Below are 15,415 nucleotides of genomic sequence, written 5' to 3'. Positions count from 1 at the left end.
AGTTTCCTGCCCTCCGCCGGCAGATTTCTCAGCAGTCTGATAACTCATAAACACTACGTTGCTGTTCTTTGCAGCACGGTGTTTATGCATTCTGTCAGTTGCAGCAATTTTGTTTTCTCCCACTGTTCTGCTGCCGTAGGAGAGTGTTGACTAACCTGCTTCTGATTCTGATTCTAAATTCAGTCGAGCGGACTGCCGGAGAGTTTCTTTTCTCAGGGCAGAAATGGCTCGTACGAGAGGGGCATAACTTTAAAATGATTGGAGGAAAGTGTTGGGGGAGGGTCGGGCGTGTTTTCACACAGAGATGGTTGCCGCGTAAACAAATTCACCAGAGAGACTTAGCTGGTCACTATGAAACGGTCTCTTTATTTGACAAAATGAGACAAGGCAGGCGTCATATTGAGACTTTTTCGGAGGAAGAGACCTGCTCAACCCAACACTACACGACACCTTATGTGCTAAAGATCAAAGGACAATTCCATATTTACAATGCATCCACAATGTTTTCCTTTGAATCACGCGCAACCTTCACCCCTCCCCCTTCGCACCCACACTACAGACACCCAAGTGACTTTTAATCAACATTGCCTTCTTCCAGTTAACTGCCTTTCACGGTTCGTAGGAACCCATTGTTCAGAGCTGCATTTTAAATTTAACCTACAGTCCGTATTCAGGTTGGAAGATTGGTGGCTGAAGTTAGTTGCTGAAATTGTTTGCTGTATGTGCTAACCCGCAAAACGCTCTAATACCCGAACAAAAAATAAAATTGTACCAGGAAAGGCCAACCGAAAGGAGGGTCTCCACCCATAGGGCAACAGAAATGCCCTACTTCAAAACCCCTCCCAGTTACCCGATCGGCACCGACATCTACCCTATCATCCCTAATGGCTACGCAGAGAGGTTGTTGCAGAAATTTGAAGAGCAGCTTTTAAAACTTCCCTGCTGGCCAGTTGCAGTTTAATCAAATTCTTTTATCTTCACCCCTTCGCTCTATGGTAGCTAAAACTCTCTGGCCAGGGGCACCAGCAACGTCTCAGGCTCACAGACCCTCAGAGGGAGAGGTAGGGGTGGTCTCTATTTGAATGACTGCAAGGACCCCTCCCGGTGGCACCCACTTCCCGACTGTCCAGTCGATCACTGGCCCGACTGCAGAAGGGGCCCAGCTCATTTGTACTTAATCCTCATTCAGACTAGGGGTGACTGCCTTCGGGTGCCGTGTGCAATCTTGCTTAGTCTGAAATGCTGTCGGAGGTGTGGAGCTTGCTTGAATATCCCTCCCCGTATATTTTTCAATATCTTCCTCTGTTCTATGCGATTAAACTAATCATCTGCCCTCAGCAACCAGCCTCCATCGCAGAGTCCAGTTACACTTCAGCATGCTAGTCGCGGTTTTCCGTCTCACCCTCGGTGCCCTCCGCCTTCCCGTTTGCTGTGGGTCTGCTCCCAGGGGCTGTGGTCAGGTCTGATGCAGCCGGCAATGACACTGAACTGGATAAACCTGATCCCCCGCTCCGGCAACAGGAGGGGTCTGCACAAGTGTCACTTGCTAAAAGTACCATCTGTGGCCCTACCCGTCTGGAGCCGCCCCCTGTCCTTCCCCGCAGCACCCGCACCGTGACTCGGTCGCCGGGCAGCGGGGGGGGGGGGGGGGGGGGGGGGGGAACGGGACTATCTCCTTTCCCACCGCGCTGGCTCTGATCAACAACGTGCTCCTGTTTTCTTGCTCCTTCAACCCGTTAAGCTGGTTACAAAGGTCGTTCACGTACTGGGTAATGCTATCCACCGAAACCCGAAATTACCCCATAGGGGAGTCGCATCGCTCGCCTCGTCAATCATTCGTAGGGCGGAGACCCAGCGTTACTCGCAATCTCATCAGGCTTCCTGGAAATACGTCAACCCCTGTCTTTCCCGTCTCAGTATGCAGCTTTGTCAAAGGCGTTCTCGATTGCTCGGTCCGTCCTCTCTAACATCACTGGACTCTGAGGGTGGTGGGGTACTTGGAACCGTTGTCACATCCCTAACAGTCGGCACATCCCCTTCGTCACTGTCCCTGTGAAACGTGCTCCCCGATCCGAGCCCACACAATTACAGCACGGAAACAGGCCATCTCGGCCCTTCTAGTCCGTGCCGAACTCTTACTCTCACCTAGTCCCACCGACCTGCACTCGGCCCATTCCTTTCCTGTCCATGTAGCTGTCCAGTTTAACTTTAAAACGACAACATCGAGCCTGCCTCACAACGAGCTCGTTCCACACAACTACCACTCTCTGAGTAAAGAAGTTTCCCCTCATGTTACCCCTAAACTTTTGCCCTTTAACTCTCAACTCATGTCCTCTCGTTTGAATCTCCCCCACTCTCAATGGAAAAAGTCTATCCACGTCAACTCTATCAATCCCCCTCATAATTTTAAACACCTCTATCAAGTCCCCCCTCAACCTTCTACGCTCCAAAGAATAAAGACCCAACTTGTTCAACCTGTCTCTGTAACTTAGGAGATGAAACCCAGGTAACATTCTAGTAAATCTTCTTTGTACTCTCTCAATTTTGTTGATGTCTTTCCTATAATTCGGTGACCAGAACTGTACACAATACAAATTTGGCTAAATTAACCTGAACTGGGTTTCCCCCAGTTTGGGAAGATTTCCTGAGCTAGAATTTGTGCTGATGATGCAGTCCCTTGTTGGGAAATCCTCTACTGTCCGGGTGAAGTGATTCATCATTACGAGACACTAGCTTCCCCACCCCCTGCATTTTGGCAATCCACCTGGGTGTTCTCCCACTGTCCCCTCGGCCTTGGCTGGCTTGCCATTCTGCAGCTTACCGGAGATATAGTGGGCAAAATGAAACGACGGAGGCAGAAATTCTCAATATTCACGCCCATCCCTGGCCAACACCAATCCTGTCGGAGGGCTCTGTCTTCCCCGCTGCATCACCCCATGAGTTAACTACAGTGGTATCTGCCTAATACACGGTGGGGCCTCTGCGACTCCCTCCTCTCGTGTGTCCAGCTCCCATCCTCCCGTTCTCCTCCCTTTCTCCTTCCTCTTCTGCCTCCACCCCTTCGTGTGACTTTACTGAACTGGCTTCGGTCGTTCCTCCCTGCGCACCCGCAACTCCAATCGCCTCTTGTTCCTCCGCTGCCCTCTCCGCACCGATGTCTGCCTGCTCATTTCCATTCTCAGCTCCCTACTCTCCCCCCACTTTCTGGTGAGCTGTTACTTTAATCACCACCACCTCTGCTGGCAGACTCAGTGCTTTCAGCGGCTGTTGGTGTGAGGTGCCCGTGCTGAATACCTGTCCCTGTTGAGGTTACAAATCCTCACTCACAGTGCCTGCACTGTCAGATAGTTATGCACCACCCTGGAGGCACACCGGCTGTCTGGATATATATATATTTACTCATCTGCCTTTACTGTAGCCCAGTGTTTCTCTCAGAGCCGTCAGTTCAGCCACCTGAGCTGAGCAACATGCCTCTCAACAACAGTGCTCCTGAAGCAAATTCTTCACCTGCTCCCCTCACCACGGCCCATCCCATCCGTGACTTTCCATCTACATACCCCCGAGACACATCTATAAAAGTTTCCCCTGCTTCCCCTTCCAGAGGTGTTTCCCTCACACCTGAGGCCAGTTCATTGGCTATGTTTAAGAGGGAGTTAGATATGGCCCTTGTGGCTGAAGGGATCAGGGGGTATGGAGAGAAGGCAGGTACAGGGTTCTGAGTTGGATGATCAGCCATGATCATACTGAATGGCGGTGCAGGCTCGAAGGGCCGAATGGCCTACTCCTGCACCTATTTTCTATGTTTCTATGTTTCTATATCTTCCTCCTTCCTGCCCCACCCTCCCGGGACATACTATCGCATATATACCTCAGGCACTTTGCTTTTCCCAACATATGTACATCTTAGAGTGCATCTGGAGGATTTCATATAGTCATAGTCATACTTTATTGATCCCGGGGGAAATTAGTTTTCGTTACAGTTGCACCATAAATAATAAATAGTAATAAAACCATAAATAGTTAAATAGTAATATGTGAATTATGCCAGGGAATAAGTCCAGGACCAGCCTATTGGCTCAGGATGTCTGAGCCTCCAAGGGAGGAGTTGTAAAGTTTGATGGCCACAGGCAGGAATGACTTCCTATGACGCTCTGTGCTGCATCTCGGTGGAATGAGTCTCTGGCTGAATGTACTCCTGTGCCCACCCAGTACATTATGTAGTGGATGGGAGACATTTTCCAAGATGGCATGCAACTTGGACAGCATCCTCTTTTCAGACACCACTGTCAGAGCGTCCAGTTCCATCCTCACAACATCACTGGCCTTACGAATGAGTTTGTTGATTCTGTTGGTGTCTGCTACCCTCAGCCTGCTGCCCCAGCACACAAAAGCAAACATGATAGCACTGGCCACCACCGACTCGTAGAACATCTTCAGCATCGTCCGGCAACTACTTCCCTGAGCTTGCGACTTTTAAGTGAGGGCAACTCTGACAAAGGGCTCAGCTTCCCCAGGGGAGAGAAAGGCTTATGGGACAGTCGTAATCAAGGTCAAGGGTTGGCTTGGGTCATCAGGGTTCTCGACCCGACGTTGCCTGATCTCAATAGGTACCATCCAGGCAGGTAGCTCTGGGTAAACCTCTCCCTGAAATGTCTCCACACTTAAAAGTCGGGTTCTAGTTAAACAGTACACACTTGAAGCCATAGAGTACGTACTCCGCAACCTGCCACTTATGTGCGTCTGAGCTCATGAATGCCTGTGGGATTCCTTTGCATCTAATGCTACGTCCACACTACACCAGATAATTTTGAAAACGAAGCCTTTTCTCTTCGTTTTGACCCTCTGTCCACACTAAAACAGCGTTTTCATGCCCCGAAAATGGAGAGTTTCAGAAACGGTCTCCAGAGAGAATAAATCTGAAAACGCCTAATATCCGTTGTAGTGCGTACAGGGTAAACAGAGAGATTTAAAAACGCTGTCGTAACAACACCACAACAACAATGCCTTTTCTGCTTCTGCTCGGTACTGCGCAAGCACTGCCGGACGGCTGTTATAACGCGCAGTCGGTGTGAACGGCGTGAGAGTTAAATTGTAAAGTGAGCTTTTTTGACTATTTAAAAACGCTGTCATGACACGCCGGAACAAATGGCCGCAACGCGACATTTCATTGTTTTCTTAAACGCAACCCCCCCACATAACCTAACAATTTCAGAACAGACGGCAATGAGACTGAAGCCAGAAGAGTTAGAAATGTACTCACCAAATACTTTGGCCCATAGCTTACTGAATAAATAAGTATACTCCCTTTGCCCTGTTTTCTGTCCTTGCTTTTATGAAGGTGGTTTACCTATTTATGCAAGTACTTCTCTGACAATAGATGTGTAACAGCCTAATGTAACATTGTATGGAAATACAAGATAACACTGATGCAGGCATGTTTTATACATTTAACAAGGTGCTTTATTAATGCAACAGAGTCAGTCAGTTTTTCAATGTTCGTCGTCAGCCGGGTCATACTGTCTGTGAACTACCTGTCGGTTGCCTCCATACGCTCCTGTATTTGTTGTTTTTTTAGTTTTAAGTCCTCCTGCACGAGAGCCGAGAGCAATTCCTTTAAAGTTTTTCTACTCTGTAACTGGACAAACTCGCACTAAGTATACCGTTTCCTCTTCGCTTGTTTTCTGTGTGTCCTGCACATGCCTAGTAGGAGGAGATTCGCCCAAATATCCGTCTAATGTGGACGGAGATATTTTGAAAAACACTTAGAGTGGATGCCTGTCGTTTTTATTCGAAACCAGCGTTATCAAAATTATCCAGCGGAGTGTAGACGTAGCCTTACTGTTACATTGAGGCACACGTACACAGTTCCCAGAATGAGTTTACAAGACCCACTGGCGTCCTGAAACTTTAATCGCCACCCTTCACAAACTGGTGATCCCGCTCCACCAAATTAACACACAGAGTTCAGTCTCTTACGGAAACGCACGTGCACGCTCACTCACAACTTCTATCGACCAGCTCAGCACCCCGCTGTGTTTGTGATACCTAACAATTCCCTAGTCCAAGCGTGAGAGGTAATTTTGAAAATACTCATCCATGTAGACTGCTGAGATTTCTGGCCACACAAAGAGTCGCAAGAAGGTACCCCAGACGAGCCCCCCCAAATATTGTCTCATGAGCCAAGTCACTGGAGAGACTTAGCTGGTAGATATGAAGTAGCCTGTTTATTTGACAAAATGAGACACCCCGCACCGATGACCCCCTCTCCCATCTTCAACCCTCCTCTTCTCCCTAGTCTTTTGCCTGCTCTGGACCTTTACATTGCCAGCTGCTGATGGGACATCAACCGTCTCGACTTCACCGCACCTCTCTCCACTTCTAACCTCACTCCTTCCGAACACTCGGCCCTCCTCTCTCTCTGCACTAATCCTAACCTCACCATCAAACCCGCAGATAAGGGAGGCGCTGTAGTAGTCTGCAGGACTGACCCCTCCCTTGCTGAGGCCCAGCGACTGCTCTCATATACCTCCTCTTACTTACCCCTCGAACAGGACAACCACTAAGGAACACCAGGCCAAAGTCTCCCACACCATCACCGACCTTATTAGCTCTGGGGCTCTCCCATCCACTGCCACCAATTTCATAGTCCCCGCATCCCGCACCTCCCGTTTCAACCTCCTGTCCAGAATCCTCAAACCTGCCTGTCCAGGTAGACCCATTGTTTCAGCTTGTCCCTGCCCCACTGAACCTTATCTGCAAACCTTGACTCTGGGTTATCCCCACTGGTTCAGTCCATTCCTACCTACATCCGTGATAGTTCACACACACTAATGCTAGGGATTCCAGCATCCCTAGCCCCCATCATCTTATTTTCATTATGGATGCCCAGTCCCTATACACCAGGAAGGTCTTTCTGGACACCAGGCCCAACCAGTTCCCTTCCACCACCACTCTCCCTCGTCCGACAGAACTGGTCCTCACTCTCAATCATTTCTCCTTTGGCTCCTCCCACTTCCTTCAAACAAAAGTTGTAGCCACGGGCACTCACGTGGGTGCCAGCTATGTCTGTCCTTTTGTCGGCCATGTGGAACAGTCTATGTTCCAACCTTACAAGTGTACCTCTCCCCAACTTCTACACTACATCAACTTCAAAAACTTTGCCTCCAACTTCTTCCCTGCCCTCAAAGTACCTGGTTCATTTCCACTTCTGATATCTCCCTCCCATTTATCGATCTCTCTGCCTCTGTCTCTGGAGACAGCTTATCTACTGATGTCTGTTACAAACTCACAGACTCTCACAGCTACCTGGACTATACCTCTTCCCACCCTGTCACTTGTAAAAGTGCTATTCTCTTCTCTCAGTCCCTCGGTCTGCTCTGCATCTGCTATCAGAATGAAGCTTTTCATTGCAGAACGAAGGAGGTGTCCTCCATCTTCAAAGAAAGGGACTTCCATTTCTCCACTGACAATGATGCCCTCAATCACATCTCTTCCATTTCTCACACATCTGCCCTCACCCCGTCCTACAGCCACCCCACCAGGGATAGGGTTCCTCTTGTCCTGATCTACCATACCAGCCTCCGCATCCAGCACATAATTCTCCAAAACTTCCACCACCTCCAAAGGGATCCCACCACCAAACACATCTTTCCCTCCCCAACTTTCTGCCTTCCACAGGGATCCATCCCTAGACGACTTCCTTGTCCATTTATCCCTCCCCACTGATCTCCCTCCTGGCACTTATCCTTGCAAACAGAACAGGTACTTCACCTGCCCCTACACCTTCTCCCACTCTACCATTAAGGGTCCCAGGTGAGGTGACATTTCACCTGTTAGTCTGTTGAGGTCATCGACTGTACCCAGTGCTCCTGTGGCCTCCTGTACATCAGTGACACCCAACATGGATTGCGAGACCGAGTCACTGAGCATCTACGCTCTGTCCGCCAGAAAAAGCTGGAACTCCCAGTCGCCACCCATCTTAATTACATTTCCCATTCCCATTCAGATATGTCCAATTTCTCGAACTTCTGGTAATTGCCCCCTCTCCTTCACCATTTCTCATTCCAATTTTTCCTCGCTCACCTTATCTCCTTATCTGTCCATCGCCTCCTCCCCGCTTTTCTTTCCTCTACGACCTTCAGTCCTCTCCTTTCAGGGGGAAAAGAAACCCAGAGGATGAGCAAGGGGTATAGTCAGAGGGAGAAAAAGGAGAGAGAGAGAAAGAATGTGTGTATATAAATAAATAACGGATGGGGTACGAGGGGGAGGTGGGGCATTAGCAGAAGTTAGAGAAGTCAATGTTCTTCCTTCAGTTCCCACTTTCAAATCTCTTACTAGCTCTTCCTTCAGTTAGTCCTGACGAAGGGTCTCGGCCCGAAACGTCGACTGTACCTCTTCCTATAGATGCTGCCTGGCCTGCTGCGTTCCACCAGCAACTTTGATGTGTGTTGCTTGAATTTCCAGCATCTGCAGAATTCCTCGTGTTTAGATTCCCTCTTCTCCAGTCCTGTATCTTTTTCACCAATCAACTTCCCAACTTTTTATTTCACCCCTCCCCCTCTCCCAGTTTCACCGATGACCTTTTGTTTCTTCCTCTCCCCCACCCCCTTAACTTCTTATCCTGACTCCTCATCTTTTTTTTCTCCAGTCCTGATGAAGGGTCTTGGCCCGAAACGTCGACTGTTTAATTTTTTCCCCAGATGCTGCCTAACCTGCTGAGTTCCTCCAGCATTTTGTGTGTGTTCAACAGGAACTTGTCATTCTGGTAGGAGACCACCAGGTGGGAGTATTGTCCGCATGTAGAGCATGTCATTCTCGCAGGAGACCACCAGGTGGGAGTATTGTCCACGCGTAGAACCTGTCATTCTGGCAGCAGACCACCAGGTGGGAGTATTGTCCGCATGTAAAGCATGTCATTATCGCAGGAGACCACCAGGTGGGAGTATTGTCCACGCGTAGAACCTGTCATTCTGGCAGCAGACCACCAGGTGGGAGTGTTGTCCACACGTAGAACCTGTCATTCTGGCAGCAGACCACCAGGTGGGAGTGTTGTCCACACGTAGAACCTGTCATTCTGGCAGCAGACCACCAGGTGGGAGTATTGTCAGAAACAGAAACCAGTTTTTTATCACTGACATACTGTATGTAATGAAAGTTTTTAAATTTTGCCGCAGCATTGCACTGACATATATAAAGAATTGCAATAAGTTACAATGAGAAATATATTTGAAAATTATTAATATAGATGAGATTCTGAAGATGCTGGAAATCCAGAGTTAAAAGCAATTTTGTTATGAAGGTACATAACACATGTACCTGAGGTTCATTTTCTTGCATGCATACTCGATGAAAATCATAACAGAGTCAGCGAAAGACTGCATTAGGGTGGGAGACCTGAGGAGAGCTAACGTACCGGTGACCCCTGTTTCCATCCAGGGGGTCAGTGTGGACATGGTGGAGGATTACAAATACCTGGGGATACAAATTGACAATAAACTGGACCGGTCAAAGAACACTGAGGCTGTCTACAAGAAGGGTCAGAGCCGTCTCTATTTCCTGAGGAGACTGAGGTCCTTGAACATCTGCCGGACGATGCTGAGGATGTTCTACGAGTCTGTGGTGGCCAGTGCGATCATGTTTGCTGTTGTGTGCTGGCGCAGCAGGCTGAGGGTAGCAGACACCAACAGAATCAACAAACTCATCCGTAAGGCCAGTGATGTTGTGGGGATGGAACTGGACTCTCTGACGGTGGTGTCTGAAAAGAGGATGCTGTCCAAGTTGCATGCCATCTTGGACGATGTCTCCCATCCACTACATAATGTACTGGTTGGGCACAGGAGTACATTCAGCCAGAGACTCATTCCACCGAGATGCAGCACAGAGCGTTATAGGAAGTCATTCCTGCCTGTGGCCATCAAACTTTACAACTCTTCCCTTGGAGGGTCAGACACCCTGAGGCAATAAGCTGGTCCTGGATTTATTTCATAATTTGCTGGCATAATTTACATATTACTAATTAACTATTTATGGTTTTATTACTATGTATTATTTATAGTGCAACTGTAACGAAAACCAATTTCCCCTGGGATCAATAAAGTATGACTGTGACTATGTGCATTCAATCAGTGTGCAAAAGACAGCAAGCTACAAATACAAAAAGAAAGAAAGAATGACAATAAAAATAAATAAGCAATAAATATCGAGAACATGGAATGAAGAGTCCTTGAAAGTGAGTCCGTAGGTTGTGGGAGCAGTTCAGTGTTGGGGAGAGTGAAGTTATCCCCTCTGCATTGAACTGCTGTTGCTGCATTAACAAATTTCACGTCGCATGCTGGGGACAGTTAACCTGAATCTGATTCTGGTTCAGAAGCCTGATGGTTGAGGGGTGATAACTGTCCCTGAACCTGGTGGTGTGGTTCCTGAGGCTCCTGTACCTCCTTCCTGATGGTTGAGGGGGTAATAACTGTCCCTGAACCTGGTGGTGTGGGTCCTGAGGCTCCTGTACCTCCTTCCTGATGGTTGAGGGGTAATAACTGTTCCTGAACCTGGTGGTGTGGGACCTGAGGCTCCTGTATCTCCTCCCTGATGGTTGAGGGGGTAATAACTGTCCCTGAACCTGGTGGTGTGGGTCCTGAGGCTCCTGTACCCCCTTCCTGATGATTGAGGGGTAATAACTGTCCCTGAACCTGGTGGTGTGGTTCCTGAGGCTCCTGTACCTCCTTCCTGATGGTTGAGGGGTAATAACTGTCCCTGAACCTGGTGGTGTGGGTCCTGAGGCTCCTGTACCTCCTTCCTGATGGTTGAGGGGTAATAACTGTCCCTGAACCTGGTGGTGTGGGTCCTGAGGCTCCTGTACCTCCTTCCTGATGGTTGAGGGGTAATAACTGTTGCTGAAGCTGGTGGTGTGGGTCCTGAGGCTCCTGTACCTCCTTCCTGATGGTTGAGGGGTAATAACTGTTGCTGAAGCTGGTGGTGTGGGTCCTGAGGCTCCTGTACCTCCTTCCTGATGGTTGAGAGGGTAATAACTGTTCCTGAACCTGGTGGTGTGGGTCCTGAGGCTCCTGTACCTCCTTCCTGATGGTTGAGGGGTAATAACTGTCCCTGAAGCTGGTGGTGTGGGACCTGAGGCTCCTGTACCTCTTTCCTGATGGCAGCAGCGAGAAGAGAGCGTGTCCTGGGTGTTGGGGGTCCCTGACGATGGACGCTGTTTTCCTGCGATGGCGTTTCACGTAGATGTGCTCAATGGTGGGGAGGGCTTCACCCGTGATGGACTGGGCCGTATCCACTACTTTCTGTTGGATTTTCTGTTTAAGAGCGTTGGTGTTTTCCATACCAGGCCGTGATGCAGTCAGTCAATACACCCTCCACCACACATCCATGGAAGTTTATCAAAGTTTTAGATGTCACGCCGAACCTTTGGCAAACTCCGAGGGGAAGAGGTCCTTTTGGGCCTCGGGCCTGATACGTCATATCTTTATTCCTGTCCATAGATGCCGCCCGACCTGCTGAATCCCTCCAGCATTTTACGTGTGTTACTCTGAAAAAATAACTAGAAGCCGTGTAAAGATGTAGGAAAAAGTGAGACGGCGCTCCTGGTCCATCCGGAGATCTGATGGTGAAGGGGCGGAAACTGTCGGTAAATCGCGGTGCGTGTCTCCGGTCTCCCGAGCCTCCTCGCTGGTGGTGGTACCGAGACGTGGGCCGGTCCTGGGTGCGGATGCCGGACAGGAACGGATGCAGCCTTCTGATAGCATCGCCTTTCGAAGACGTCCTCGGTGCTGGGGAGACCTGTGCCCATGGTGGAGCTGGACGTGTTTACAGCTTTCTCTGATCCTGTGCGCCAGACAATGATGCCACCAGTCTGACGTCTCTTCACGGCGCATCCACTTAAATTTGCTGGGGTCCTCGGTGACGTGTCAAATTTGCTTAAATTCATAATGAAGTAGCCGGCTGCCATGTCTTCATCATAATTGCCTCAATATCTAGGACCCAGATTAGATCTTCAGGGATGTTCACACACCTAGGGATTTGAAACTGCTCAGCCTTTCCTCAGTGGCTCGACGAGGACTGGTGTCTGTTCCCCCTCCCTGAAGTTACCTGCCCTCAAGTTTACCTGGTCCATTTCCAACACCTCCCTCCCCTTTCTAGATCTTCCTGTCTCTGTCTCTGGAGACAGCTTATCCACTGATGGCTACTATAAGCCTACTGACTCTCACAGCTATCTGGACTATTCCTCTTCTCACCCTGTCTCTTGCAAAAACGCCATCCCCTTCTCGCAATTCCTCCGTCTCCGCCGCATCTGCTCTCAGGATGAGGCTTTTCATTCCAGGACGAGGGAGATGTCTTCCTTTTTTAAAGAAAGGGGCTTCCCTTCCTCCACCATCAACTCTGCTCTTAAACGCATCTCCCCCATTTCACGTACATCTGCTCTCACTCCATCCTCCCGCCACCCCACTAGGAATAGGGTTCCCCTGGTCCTCACCTACCACCCCACCAGCCTCCGGGTCCAACATATTATTCTCCGTAACTTCCGCCACCTCCAACGGGATCCCACCACTAAGCACATCTTTCCCTCCCCCCCCCCCCGCATTCCGCAGGGATCGCTCCCTACACAACTCCCTTGTCCATTCGTCCCCCCCATCCCTCCCCACTGATCTCCCTCCTGGCACTTATCCGTGTAAGCGGAACAAGTGCTACACATGCCCTTACACTTCCTCCCTTACCACCATTCAGGGCCCCAAACAGTCCTTCCAGGTGAGGCGACACTTCACCTGTGAGTCGACTGGGGTGATATACTGCGTCCGGTGCTCCCAATGTGGCCTTCTATATATTGGCGAGACCCAACGCAGACTGGGAGACTGTTTCGCTGAACATCTACGCTCTGTCCGCCAGAGAAAGCAGGATCTCCCAGTGGCCACACATTTTAATTCCACATCCCATTCCCATTCTGACATGTCTATCCACGGCCTCCTCTACTTTAAAGATGAAGCCACACTCAGGATAGAGGAACAACACCTTATATTCCGTCTGGGTAGCCTCCAACCTGATGGCATGAACATTGACTTCTCTAACTTCCGCTAAGGCCCCACCTCCCCCTCGTACCCCATCCGTTATTTATTTATATACACACATTCTTTCTCTCACTCTCCTTTTTCTCCCTCTGTCCCTCTGACTATACCTCTTGCCCATCCTCTGGGTTCCCCCCCATTTGTCTTTCTTCCCGGACCTCCTGTCCCATGATCCTCTCGTATCCCCTTTTGCCAATCACCTGTCCCAGCTCTTGGCTCCATCCCTCCCCCTCCTGTCTTCTCCTATCATTTCGGATCTCCCCCTCCCCCTTCCACTTTCAAACCTCTTACTAGCTCTTCCTTCAGTTAGTCCTGACAAAAGGTCTCGGCCTGAAACGTCAACTGTACCTCTTCCTAGAGATGCTGCCTGGCCTGCTGTGTTCACCAGCAACTTTTATGTGTGTTGTTCACAATTAATCCCTTGATCTCACTGAGGTTGAGGGCAAGGTTATTGTTTCAAAACCACTCAACCAAACACGTGGGCACGTGGCCAAGTGGTTAAGGCGTCAGTCTAATGATCTGAAGGTCATGAGTTCAAGACTTGGCTGAGGTGAGGCAGCGTGTTGTGTCTTTGAGCAAGGCACTTAACCACACATTGCTCTGCGACAACACTGGTGCCAAGCTGTATGGGTCCTAATGCCCTTCCCTTGGACAACATCGGTGACGTGGAGAGGGGAGACTTGCAGCATGGGCAACTGCTGGTCTTCCATACAACCTTGCCCAGGCCTGCGCCCTGGAGAGTGAAGACTTTCCAGGCGCAGATCCATGGTCTCACAAGACTAACTGATGCCTTAACTAACTGACTCAACCAATCATTTCCAGTGCACTGGTGTAAAGGAGAAAGAAATAATTGGATCTGACGCGGCGAGAAGAACACAATGATAATTAAAAATGCAATAAATATGAATACGTAAGGTAGTTAATATGCCGAGATTGATTGCATGTCACTTGACATCTCAAACTTTGACAAACTTCTACAGATGTGCAGTGGAGAGTGTTTTGACTTGCTGCATCACAGCCAGTCCTTGGAAACAATGTCCTTGAATGGAAAACTCTGCAAAAGGTAGTGAATACGGCCCAGTCTATCAGGGGTAAAACCATCTCCACCAATGAGCACATCTACATGGAGTGCTGTCACAGGGTAGCTGTATCCATCGTCAGGGACCCCCACCACCCAGGACATGCTCTCTTCTCACTGCTGCCATCAGGAAGGACGTACAGGAGCCTCAGGGGGATCCACCCCACCAGGTTCAGGAGCAGTTATTACCCCTCAACCCTCAGGAAGAAGGTACAGGAGCCTCAGGACCCACACCACCAGTTTCAGGAACAGTTATTACCCCCTCAACCATCAGGAAGGAGGTACAGGAGCCTCAGGACCCGCACCACCAGGTTCAGGGACAGTTATTACCCCTCAACCATCAGGAAGGAGGTACAGGAGCCGCAGGACCCACACCACCAGTTTCAGGAACAGTTATTACCCCTCAACCATCAGGCTCTTGAACCAGAGGGGATAACCTCATTCAACTTGACTTGCCCCATCACTAAATTGTTGCCACTTGATGGACACACCTTCAGGGTCTGTTAATCTCATGATCTCAATATTTATTGCTTATTTAGTATTATTATTATTATTATTAATAATTTTTTATTTTGCATTTACACAGTTTGTTGTCTTTTGCACTCCGGTTGTTTGTCTGCCCTGTTGGTGGGGTCTTTCATTGATTCTGTTATGGTTACTGGAGTTATTGAGCATGCCTGTAAGAAAATGAATTGCAGGGTTGTATATGGTGATATATATGTACTTAGACAATAAATTTATTTTAGACTCTGATAAAGGGACGTAAGGCACAGGATTGTCAGTACGTTGCAGTTTAAAACAGGAGCAATATCGAAAAGGGTGAAGACAGGACTGAGGGTGTTAGATCTGAATGCACACAGTGTATGCAATAAGGTGGGTGATCTCGTACCTCAATTACAGATTGGCATATAACCATACAACCATATAACAATTACAGCACGGAAACAGGCCATCTTGGCCCTTCTAGTCCGTGCCGAACTCTTACTCTCACCTAGTCCCACCGACCTGCACTCAGCCCATAACCCTCCATTCCTTTCCTGTCCATATATCTATCCAATTTAACTTTAAATGACAACATCGAACCTGCCTCAACCACTTCTGCTGGAAGCTCGTTCCACACAGCTACCACTCTCTGAGTAAAGAAGTTCCCCCTCATGTTACCCCTAAACTTTTGCCCTTTAACTCTCAACTCATGTCCTCTTGTTTGAATCTCCCCCATTCTCAATGGAAAAAGCCTATCCACGTCAACTCTATCTATCCCCCTCATAAT

The sequence above is a fragment of the Mobula birostris genome, chromosome 20 (genome assembly GCF_030028105.1).
Source record: "Mobula birostris isolate sMobBir1 chromosome 20, sMobBir1.hap1, whole genome shotgun sequence".
Taxonomy (NCBI): Eukaryota; Metazoa; Chordata; class Chondrichthyes; order Myliobatiformes; family Myliobatidae; genus Mobula; species Mobula birostris.
Note: the sequence above shows the minus strand (reverse complement) of the source record.